This window comes from Pan paniscus, chromosome 13, assembly GCF_029289425.2.
Source record: "Pan paniscus chromosome 13, NHGRI_mPanPan1-v2.0_pri, whole genome shotgun sequence".
Classification (NCBI taxonomy): Eukaryota; Metazoa; Chordata; class Mammalia; order Primates; family Hominidae; genus Pan; species Pan paniscus.
This window is the reverse complement of record NC_073262.2, coordinates 99,807,403-99,819,813: the sequence shown is the minus strand read 5'-3', so window position 1 is coordinate 99,819,813 and position 12,411 is coordinate 99,807,403. Positions and strand designations below refer to the sequence as shown.

The 12,411-nt window shown below is 40.1% G+C and overlaps 1 protein-coding gene across 6 annotated transcripts in view; it reads left to right on the top strand.

Annotated features, from left to right (window-relative positions):
• The window catches only part of ANKRD44 (ankyrin repeat domain 44), a 344,106-nt gene that overhangs the window by 105,182 nt on the left and 226,513 nt on the right, over positions 1-12,411 (top strand). The window lies entirely within an intron of this gene.

The window sequence follows — 12,411 nt, the reverse complement described above, 5'->3', positions numbered from 1 at the left end:
GACATTCTCCTGAGCATATACATGTCTAAAGTCAGTGCTGTGCCCTGCCTCATTTGTCATTCCAAAATACATTTTTTTCCTTCCTCCATCTAAACCATGTTCAGGCCTTGTTCAAGTCCTGCCTCCTCCAGAGACACCACTCTGGCTTCTTAGCCTTTCATGCTTCCCCTTTTCTGAATCAAGAAGGCTCCTAGAATATTATGGCTAAAGGCACCTCCAGATTACCTCTCCAATCTGTCATTGTGCAGAAGGACAACTTGGCATCCATTTGCATGAGGTCTGTAGAACATGGTTCAGTACTGTCTTACACAGTTTAAGTGTTTTGTGTGGGTTAGGCTTATTTCCCCAGCTATATTTGGCAGTCTTTTAGGAAAGGACTATGTCACACATTTCTTTTGTATATTTCATAAAAATAGCATATTGTAGGTACTCAGAAAATGCTTTTGGCTCTGGTAGCACTTCTCTGTGCAATGTGGATAAGCACTGATAGAGGCTTGTTTGTTGTGGTACAAACTAGAAACAACCCAAATGCCCATTCGAAGGGGAATAATTGAATATGTTATGGCATATCCATACAATGGAATAGTATTATATATAGTTATTAAGAGAAGTGATTTAATCCTGTAGCTATCGACCTGGGGGATGTCCTCAGTACATCATTATTTTTGCAAATTGTAAGAGAGGGAAATAAGCCAGGCATGGTGGTATGCACCTGTAATCCAGACTACTTGGATTACAGATACTTGGGTGGGAGGATCGCTTGAGCCCAAGAATTTGAGACCACCCTGGACAATATAGCAAGACCCCCATCTCAAAAAAAGTGTGTGGGGGGGAAATAGTAAAATCCCATTTTTTGATAATAAATAACGATAATCTCATATATCTGTATCTGTACCTACCAACAAGAACACGGGCTGTTCACATTTGTGGTAGGAAAGGTTATTAAGTTTTTTCTTTATCTGTTTTTGTATTGTTGCAACAGGAAACCTACTAAGATTAAAATCCAAAAAACATAAGACAAAGATAAAATGCACAGGGGTTTTGATGCATTAGGTGTTTCCCATAGTACTTCCTATTTTTCAAACTTCGTGTGATTAAAAAAGTAAGTTTTATCCCTGACTAAATTTCAGTGTGGAAATAAAGAAATAAAGATAGCATGTACTTGGCTTAGGTATACTTGTTTTGTTCTTTCAGCTCGTTACGTAAAGATACATTTTTTTTCTTTCTCATGACATGAAGATAAGCTTTCTTCTTACCAAAACCTAAACTGTGAAGGCAGCACCCAAGCCAAAAGCCTCGAGGCTCTGGTTTCTGTGGTGGAATGGGGAGAGAAGTAGGTTGCACAGATGTAGGATGCCAGCTGACTTCAGAACTTCCGGTCTCAGAGCTAACCAGGCTCGGCAAGCCACAAGAGAGAAGGAGCTTGCATAGGTGGAAGAGCAAAGAAAGCCAGTGCTGCAGAACTTCCGGTGCTCCTCCTCCCGAGCCCTGTGTCCTGTGGAAGAAGTTGGTGAGAATCTTTTTGAATGTAGGCAGCCACTCCTGAGGAGGCTAGCCCTTGCTACATTAAAGGTGGAGCTAGATTTACATTTTATTTTATTTTATTTTATTTTTTATTTTTCGAGATGGAGTCTTGCTCTGTCGCCCAGGCTGGAGTGCAGTAGCACGATTTCAGCTCACTGCAACCTCCACCTCCCGGGCTCAAGCGATTCACCTGCTTCAGCCTCCCGAGTAGCTGGGATTACAGGGCCCCGCCACCATGCCTGGCTAATTTTTTGTATTTTTAGTAGAGACGGGGTTTCACCATGTTGGCCAGGCTGGTCTCAAACTCCTGGCCTCAGGTGATCCACCTGCCTCGGCCTCCCAAAGTGCTGGGATTACAGACGTGAGCCACCATGCCCAGCCAAATTTACCTTTTAGATTCACATATTACCACCAGAAGAATGCTTCCTCTGACAACTGAGCGGTACTCCATCCCCAGAGCCCTTTGTGCAGACTATTATTGCAGTTTCCTAACTTGTTATGACACTCCAGACTTTTCCTCCAGGTCATCAAACAATCCATTTTTAGAGTGATTGTTCTAAAGCACAAATCTTAGGTCACTCCCCTGCTCAAAAACCACCCACTGCTCCCCCAGTTCTACAGAAGAGAGCTCAAATTTCTTAGCTTGGTATTCAAGACCTTCCATGATAGGATCCCTGTCTACTACTCAGCTTACCTCACTTCTCCCCTCCTCCAGCCAAATGAAACTGTTCCCTGTGTATGTTCAGGCTCCCTAGCTTCTGCTCACAGCCTTCTGAATATGAAGAAGGGACAGTCCCTTACCATTCCATCCGTCTCTACCTGTTTAAATCCTCCCCAGTCTTCAATATTCATTTCAGAGGCTGCGTCTTTCAGGAGGCCAGGTACAATTTCTCTCCCTTCTCCATGGACTTCTCCTGCGGCCTGTGCCTTACATTCTAGCTGTGCGTATTTGTATACTTCCTGTTACACCTTGGTAACCTCATCAAGGGAGAGACTGACTCTGACATTCCAGTGTCTGAATTTCTTTTTTTCTTTTTCTTTTTTTTTGAGACAGGATTTCACTCTGTCACCCAGGCTGGAGTGCAATGGTGTGAGCATGGCTCACTGCAGCCTCAATTTCCTGGGCTCAGTTGGTTCTCCCACCTCAGCCTCCCGAGTAGCTGGGACTACAGGTGTGTGCCACCGTGCCCAGCTAATTTTTGCATTTTTAGTGGAGATGTGGTTTCACCATGTTGTCTAGGCTGGTCTGGAACTCCTGGACTCAAGTGATCCGCCTGCCTTGGTCTCCCAAAGTGTTGGGATTACAATCATGAGCTACTGCGCCTGGCCTCCAGTGTCTGAATTTCTTATGCTCAGTAAATGTCTTATGCTTAATACATCTTTGTTGAATTGAATGTGGTTATCTGAAATGTACCAAATTAAGTTTTAGAAAACATATCTTTTATCCCCTGTTGGAGGGGGTAGTGTGTAAAGAAATAAAGGAGCTATGCACTGGGTTGGTGTCTGTGAAAGGAAATATGATATGACTGTTCTTTTTTTTTGCAGAATTTCCCATTTTCCCATTTTATATTATCGAATGTTTTCCAGTCTCTTAGGCTCCTCTCTCTTCCTGCTGCCTTATCCTTTCCCTTTGACATCTGTCACTGGATGTCCTTACCATGATTTTGGATGGGGAAATGAGAAGATGCTTCCTGAAAGACTACACTGAGGGGATTCTCTAATAGATTTTCATTTGATGTGACTTTTTCTGGCTGGGGAGGGAGTAGGGGACCTTCCAGTCCTCTCAGGCAGAAACTAATTCAGGTCCTGGTCAACCCACTGCCTTAAATTTTAGAATGGTTGCTATAACAATTTTAGAATGGTTGCTATAACAAGATGCCTTAGGAAAAAAAAAATTGACAATGGCCAGAACAGGAAGGTGACTCAGTTTTACACATGTCCCTAGTCCCTCACCTGTGGAGAGGTGGTGAGAGTTTAACTGCTTGCTGTCTTTCCAAGAAGGCACGTGGAATTCAAAGAAAAGAACAGTAGAAGGGAAGGAGAGGGTTTAAAGGAAAATTGTCATGGGCTTTGGAAAGACCTGATTGTGTAAAAATTGCTTGCTGGTGTTTGGAAAGAACCCCGGTGCTAACAGATTTTAGACAAACCCAATCTGGAGTTGCCTAAATCATGAATGATTTAATGTGACTGAGTTAATCCATGTATCTTGTATACAGTAGTTCCAGCCTCCTCAAATGTAGCAGGAGATTGCCACCTTTCTGAGAGTACCTTTCATTTCTACATGCTGATTTTGTTGTTGTTTTTAAAGGACACTTGAATTGCTTTATTTAGCTTCCAATTTGTGAGATTCTCAAAAATTAAAATTACTCATGACCACAAGAAGATACTTCTGTAGTTATGGATCATTTTCTGCTATTTTTTTAAGGAATACTTTTTTATTGTTGTCTTTTTTATAAGTGATGCACATACCAGGTAGTAATAAAAAGTCATGTTTTCCAGTGCACCCTAAAACTGAACTGCTGTCTCTATTTGAACAGGCAAATAAATTATACTGAATATACCTACAACCCTGAAAATCATCTTCCGGCCATTTTTCTTTTTTCCCCACAAAGATCACTAAAGTGGTTTATATTGATTAACATTATTAAATCCACCTCTCATGTTTGCAACTACATAAATTCAATATGCAGTAAGATACAGTTATACAAAGAATGTAACCCAAGCCAAGATGAGAAATAAAACCTCTATACCAATTTTTCAAAACAGGAAACTGTTGCAGAAGTATATATAGTTGTTCTTTTTGTTTCACTAAAATTACATGGATTTAAATGTTCTGTATGAACTAACCTCCTGGATCCATTGTCCTTTTTGCCCAAATTAGCTTTCTTTAAAAGTTAACTCCCCAACACAATTTAATTATCTTAGCTAAATTTTAGGTTTGATCTCAAGCCATTTGAAACTAGACAGAGTGAAAAAATCTGTGGGTAGTTGGCAGCAGATCCTGATAGAAATATGGCACTTGGCAAAGGCTGTCTGCCTTGTTTTGATTTGCCTTTCTCTTTATGGATGTGGCCTATTTTTGAAATGTTATGATTTAAATTCAGCGATCAAGTGACAAGTCTGACAAAACAGAGCTTACATCCGCAGAGGTTCTGTGGGGGAAAAAATGGAAATGTTCCAGAACTAAAGGAAGTAACCTCAGTTTCACCTGGAAACATTAGTGTTTCGGAGGCAAGGGATTTGGACTATATATAAAGAGTGAAGGAAAGTGGCCAAGATGCTGGGCCAAAATTGCATCCAGGAATAGAGCAGACATTAAAGAACCAAAAACTATATCTGTTGTTTTCACCGTATCCCTGTAAGTAGCACCTGGGGAGACTGTGATTAAAAAAAAGATGGGAAAGTTCTTTCCTGTGATGGCTTGGATTGTAGCAACAGCCTTCTAACTGGGCCTCTAACTCCAATCTCTCCTTCTCCAGTACTCAGTGTACGCTTTGGCCAGATTAAATTCTTGGGAAAACTCTATTCCTTTCTCCTGCTCACGACCCCCATTCCTGTTTGTCCATAAGATTAGGTAAAGGCTGGGTACAGTGCTCATGACTGTAAGCCCAGCTCTTTGGGAGGCTGAGGCAGAAGAATTGCTTGAGGCCAGGGGTTCAAGACCAGCCTGGGCAACATAGCGAGACCCTGTCTCCACAAAAAAATATTAAAAATTCACCAGGTTTAACGGTGGCCTGTGCCCGTAGTCTGAATTACTTGGGAGGCTGAGGTGGGAGCATCGCTTGAGCCCAAGAGTTTGAGGTGGTAATGAGCTATATGATCGCACCAAAAAGATTAGGTTAAAGCTCCTTATGCTGATGTGATGCTCCCCCCACCCAGTTATTCATTTTTCTAACTTCATCTATTATTTTCCAACATGAAAGATTTACTCTCCAGTCCCCAGTCTCATCCTTCAAAATTCTGCTTAGTGCCTACCTTCTTCATCTTTATAACTCAGACCCATGCTGAGCTCCCTCAACTCTGAAAGACTGTAGCCCTTTGTTTTCTGTCTTTTGGTAAGATTATTTTATTGTTAGCCATTTTGTTGCAAGGAATTATATCTATATCTATCTATCTATGTATATGCATTTGGCCACTATTTGTGTAAATATATATGCATATGTATAGAGAGAATGTATCTCATATATGGCAGCTTTTTCCTTAGTGTATACTATTTCTCCATAGGAGGTATGTTGAAACTGAAGCTGAATTCTGATCATGAATTATATATATATTATATTACATGTGAGAGAAAGTACCGAGCTGCGAGAATCAGGAAAACTAAGTTCTAGTCTCACTTTGTCACTAACAGGCAAACTGTTAGACTTCGTCACAGCTCCAAACAGGGAATTCATTTCCTTTATGTCTATCAGGAGATCACAAAAGAAAGGTGTAACTACATGTATTTATGATAACCTTAAGTAGTAAAATTACAATCTCAGGTCCCATTAAGCCGGCATGAATATATGCAGTTACCTTTTGATTAGTCAAGAAGAAATGGTGTATTAGTTCAGTGAGTTATTGGCTTTATAGATTAGACTTCTGAGTACAGAGGGACTGTGTGACAATTTCGAGGTTGCTGAGTGTAACAAAGGCCAAGTCATGCTCAGTTTGATTTTTGCTCCCGGGCCTGTAAAAGCTTCTCTCCCAATATGATGGGCCCCTCTGCTTTAGAGGTGGTGTTGAGTGGGTTATAATCCTAACTCAATTTATTTACTCTGTAGTATTTTAGGAAATCTTTCAAGATCTCTTATTTTTCCTTTTTTAGGATGCACATAAATGTACTTGTTTATGAAGGTTTTTGAGCTTGTTAACTCAAGGTAAACAATCATCCCTGTTTTTATTGTGTGCACATCAGGCATCTGGCCCCGTGCTGGGGGTGTTGCATATGTTGTGTTATTTTTTATTATTTATTTATGTATTTATTTATTTTTTGAGATGGAGTCCCTCTCTGTTGCCCAGGCTGGAGTGCAGTGGCGCGATCTCGGCTCACTGCAAGCTCCGCCTCCCGGGTTCACGCCATTCTCCTGCCTCAGCCTCCTGAGCAGCTGGGACTACAGGCGCCCGCCACCAGGCCCGGCTAATTTTTTTTTGTATTTTTAGTAGAGACGGGGTTTCACCATGTTAGCCAGGATGGTCTCGATCTCCTGACCTCGTGATCCACCCTCCTCGGCCTCCCAAAGTGCTGGGATTACAGGTGTGAGCCACCGCGCCTGGCCGTTATGTTATTTTTTAAACACATCTATAAAATGGCTATTGTAACCCCATCTTAGAGATGAGAAAACTGAAACGGAAATGGATTGGATTTAATAATTGGTCAGTCTGATACCATAGCATTAATCTTTCTACTATGGAAAAAAAGGAGGTCAATAAAAATTAACATTGTAATCAATAAAAATTAACATTGCCTCCAGATTTCAATTTAACTGATACTGTTATTTCATCACTTCCTTTGGCCCAACTTTTTGTCTGTAACTGGTAACAAAGTTGAATTTTGTTTTACTTTGGGTTGGCCATTGGGTGAGGGTGATAACTGGTGGTATTAAAGAGCAGAGAAACACCCAAAGAGAATCTCAGGAAAAGAAGGAGCAACAAAGGATTAAATGTTCCAAAAATTGGGTAATTGGGGTAGTTGGTCGTTGAGTAACTATTTCATAGTCAGTACCCATATGTTATTTTCATTGGGAAAAGATTAGGTAATAAATTAATTTTCTCCATTTTCTAATTAGATGTAATTCTTTTTCCATAATGTTAAATATAGAGTTAACAAATACGCTACTTGGAGGGCATGACTATAACATGGAATTTTATGTTTTTTCTGTTTTTAATAGTAATGGAAAATATTATATATATTTACTCTGCAGCATAGCCTGTAGGAGACATTTTCAGACATGCAGTCCTGCCTCACTCCCTGATTTTTTTAAAAATGTATTTATAAGGACTCAGTATATTCTTGTATTGTTCTTATGGTACTTAAGAGGAACAGATTTTGATTTTATGATAATCATTATCTTTCTGGGATGGAGTGAACTTCTCAAGTAAAGGGTGATCTATATTCAGGAAGAACTCAATGAAATCCTTGCAGGGGATCACACAGCAGAACTCACATGAATTGAGTTAGCAGGTTTTGTTCATTAAATCTAGTGACTTGAACAAATTTTTATTATCCTCTCGCAAAAGTGCAAGCACTGCCTCCTACAAAAAACAGTTGTTACCTAACGAAGTGTTTCCCCTTGTTCATATAAGTTGATGGCTTCATATGGCTAGATTATTGCTGTATCAGCTATCAGCTACTAATAACACACTCCCATCTTACTTTAATGACATATGTACTCAGAATGCTCAAGGAGGGACAGATGTTTAGGAATATCAATTTTTCCTTCTTGGCTATTGATTGATTCCCAACACCCATTTCTGATTGGAATGCAAAATGTTTTTCTTTTAGACTTGGAGTCTTTATTTTCCCGATCTAATCAGAAAAACACAAGCAACACACCAGGATCTAGAATGAAATGCTGGAGCATCCCTGGATGCTGCTTGGGCTTATTACCATTGACTGTAGTTACCAATGCTCAATGACAGCCTCTGTCACTCTGCCTATCTTCCAAAGCCAATTCATTAGTACAGAGCATGCAACTCTGGCAAAGGGAAAGTGAAATATACTATACAGTGGTTTTAGCAAAAATTAAAATGGTGGTTTCATTAGGGGATTTTGCGGGATGTGGGAGGGCATTGATGACTTCATAGCCGGATGGAGTGGATACTCTAAACTAGCTTGGCTCTCTTTGTAGAACCCATGATGGGCTTCATTCTTAAATGGAGGGTGTGTCTGATGACATCAGTAGCATATTTTTTTCGTGGAATTGACATAATAATTGAATTGGATTTCACAGATGATGAAAATGATACCTTAGCACCTAGGTTTTAGATAGTTTTATTCTTATTTCTAAAACCTGGATCCTCAGGGATCAATAGGAATTTTTTGTGTTTGGTGTTTTTTTGTTTGTTTGTTTTAGTATGTGCATGGTGTGCATGTTTACTTATGACTAAGAACTCTTTCAGAAGCTTGAGTTCTTTTATGTTTTTAATGAAGTGGATTTTTCAACTACCTTACTTCCTTAATTACACATCCTGAACCTTTGCTTTTACCTCCCAGGTAACAAATTACCATCTTGCTCCCCCTAGTGGAATTTTGACTCTACTTCAAAGTTTGAGAATAACTATCCCTAGTACATATTTGATTTAGCATTTTATTTTTGGAAGTCTGGTATTTTCCCAGTTTGTTTTCAGGGTGAGAATAAAAACAGAATATTTTATTGGATGTGCCAATAGGGGATGTGGGTAGAGAAAGTGGCTTTCGGCTGATTAGATTTCAGTTCCAAGGGTTAGCAAGTTCAGCTACAAAATTTATAAGATCAAGGGGACTTTCTGTTCCCCATTTCTATCTTAGAGGGGTCAAGTGTCATCAGCTTGGCAGACATTCCCCTCTAGAAGGCAGCCGTCAACACTCCTGGAAAGGTAGTAGGGGGCTAGTTGTTGGTGATTTTGAAGGCAAGGACAGGTCCCATCTGAACAACAAATCCCACTTGTGCCTTTGGTAAATTTGGCCCAGGAAGTGTCCTTCTGTCTTCTGAATCTACCAGAGGCACTGCACCAATATCTGCAGCACTGACAATCATTTTGCAGCTGCTAAGCATGCTAAGAAAATTCTAGCAATTGAAGCTAAAAAGACTGCATACCTCTCTTAGGAATTTAAATTTCTTTAGGGGATGATGATCAATGATTTCATGGTATCTGAATCTCCTTTTTTCCTACCACTATTTGTTTTTCTCAATTTTGACCCTTGTTACAATTTTGTATTTATTCAACTCTGTACCCTACTGTACACAAAGCACTCGTGTTGTATATGCTAGTGCTAAAATGTGTGAAACTTTAAAAAGAAATACCTGTATATGCCAAGGCTTGGGACTCTGCTCTTGTGCAGGTAGGACTTTGCTTCTAAGCCTTATTTAAGTTAAGACAAAAGCTGCAAAAGTTATGATAGTTGCCAAATTAATGAACAACAGAATATGTGTCCTTAATACTTATGAGCAAGAATATTGTAATTAGAATATTCTTTGCCTTAAACATCATATAATATACTATTTAGATATATCTTTTCCCCAATATTTTTTCTTAGGTTAAGTGTTTACCTGGGGAAAAATAAAACAGCAGGATCTCATTAAAATTCCAACAAAAAGGAGTGCCAAAGTGCTCTCTGGGAATGTTTTTGGGAGTGTGGAGAGAAAAAAAGAAGCAGCAGTCATAATATTTAAAAAATAAATATTACTTGCTCAAGAATCATTACGTATTCCATTCAGTAATTATATCCATACAAACACACAGCTTCAGTTGAAGCAAAGCACGTTATCTGTGAAGTTCTAGTTTGAAATCCCATGATGCTTAAATTCATAATTGTGAAGGCGATGTCTTGGTAGCCACATGGCACAGTTGAGCTAGAGATGTCCATATAGCAAGGCTTTGAGATGTGGAGAACAGCTGCTTTTTTATTCCACGGGAAGTAGAAGGGGTTTGTGTATGACTCAACATGTGTCTCTATGCATGCATGCCTGAGTGTAGATAGGTATGCATATGTACCTAGGTGCATATGTATGCATATATGTGACTTCAGTATTGGAAGAGTTATAATGATAGCTCAGCCTCTTCTTCCTAATGGCTCCTGGGGATTCTGTGCCTTGACAATTCTCTATAAAGTAGCTTTTAGCAGCGTTAGTCCCAGAGGCACCACTCCCTGCTGAGGGACTGTGCTGGCGCCCTTCTCTGGAAGCTTTTTTGGGATGCATCTCCTTGGTAACATTCCAGCCATAGCTTGGAATGCTTGCCTTTCTTCAGAAGTGTGAGGACTGAGTGAATGCAACAGAATGTACGTATTCCGTACACTCGCAATTGGGAGACTCTGCTCACCTCATTGTGTTCCCTTAAAGTGACTAAGTAGTGGTGCATTAACTACTGTGTTGGGTTTGTTCCCCGGAATCTTAACTGTTCAGCTGTTGATTGACTACTCCTGATTTAACACGAAAATCTTGTCAGACACTGCCTCTACTTATCGTTCTCTGGTTGTGGAGGTTTGTTGTTTGTTTTCTTTTAAGGTCCAAAAAGGCAGAAATGCACACATGAGCATTTGGCCATGAGCACAGCAGATGGAGAATTATGGAGCAGATAAACAAGATTCAATATTTTTTTTTGTCGAAACCCTGAATTTGTGTCTGGCTCTGTGTCTTGTGTGAAATGTGGTCCTTGCCACAGGGCAGATGTAACCCGAACGGAGACTTGGTTAGCAGGTAGTTAGGGGGAGTGTGGAAGGATCTGCCTGTCTTTAAGCAGAGTAAGTAGCTAAGACTGAACTAGCAGTAAACTTGCATTCTTTTCAAGACTTCTTTCCTGCTACTTAATTGTTGGCAGTTTCAGAAACTATCCATACACCTTGTCAAGAAGCAGAATTGAGAGGGTGTTTTGGAGAAAGAAAAAGAGATATATGTTCATTTGCTGGGAATTTTTATGGCAGAGGAGAAACCCATGGACAAATTCCTGGCATATTGAAATATCCATTCTGCACCTTGACATTTTTACATAGTATTTCCTCAAGGAATCTTACTCTGTCTTACTGATAGTACTTATATTGGTCCCCCAAACTAGCAATAAACAGCAACATAACCTGTAAGAAAGCCAACAGGAGGATAAAAAGAGAAAAGAGGGTTTATAGGGAAAATGACAACTCACATTCCCAACAGCAGATCACAGGGCGAGGTCAAGGTATGTGACGCTAGTGATTTCACCTGAGGCCAGTGCTTGCCACCAGTTCCTAAGAATTGATGGGTACTTGTTAAAATCTAGATTTGCAGGTCCCCACCCTGAATGTATTATATCCTTAGGAAAGGGATCTGGGACTATATTTTTTAATAGGCATCTCCGGTGATTCTTATGGTCAGACACATTGGGGAAACTGCTGTCATCTAATCGACTACCAGGACTAAGGTATTTCTAGAAGTTTGGGTGAATGTGTGTGTGTGTATGCATGAGTGTGTGTGCATAATTACCAAGGATCTTAAGGTTAAAAGAAAATTATCAACTACTCCATCTTGTCATCGTGAAACATTTCTTAATGAAAACATCTATGTAGGGTTGTCTGGTTAGAGGACATTTTCTCATGTACTACCTCATTTGATCCTAATAACAATCCCATGAGGAGGTTAGGCAGCGATGATCATGCTCACCCCCAAGTTGCACGTAGAAATGGGCTTTGCATGTGGCTAGCAAGTGTGAGACTGGCTTTGAATAGCATTTTTTGCCATGCAGGCAAGCCCAACATCAACCCTAAAGCCTGCCACTGTTCCTCTTTTACCCCACACTCTGGTCACTAACATATCAGGTTCTTTGCACATCCACACTTTTGCACACCTGTACCTCCTTTGTCTTCCTTCCTTGTCAGCAAATCATATTTATTCATTAAGGTGCCTTCCTCAAGCTTTTTTGGATACACCCTTGTCTTCACCCAGCCTCCTACCCAAGTGGAGCTAGCTGTTCTTTTGGTTGTGTTTCCATCACACATATAGATCCTTCTACTGCATGCTGGGGTCTTGTTTAATGTAGATGAGTTCAATAATAAAAGCTTGGTAACACCCCCCTCTTCTTCCCTAAACTGCCATCGTGCCACTTACTTTTAATAAGCAGTAGATGTAATCATGTTTAAGACAGTACTTGTTGGCTAAAGCTATGGGAGGCATTTGGGAATGATTTCAAGGGTTTTCCAAATATCGACACAAAAGTGTTCCAGTGGCCAGAAACATG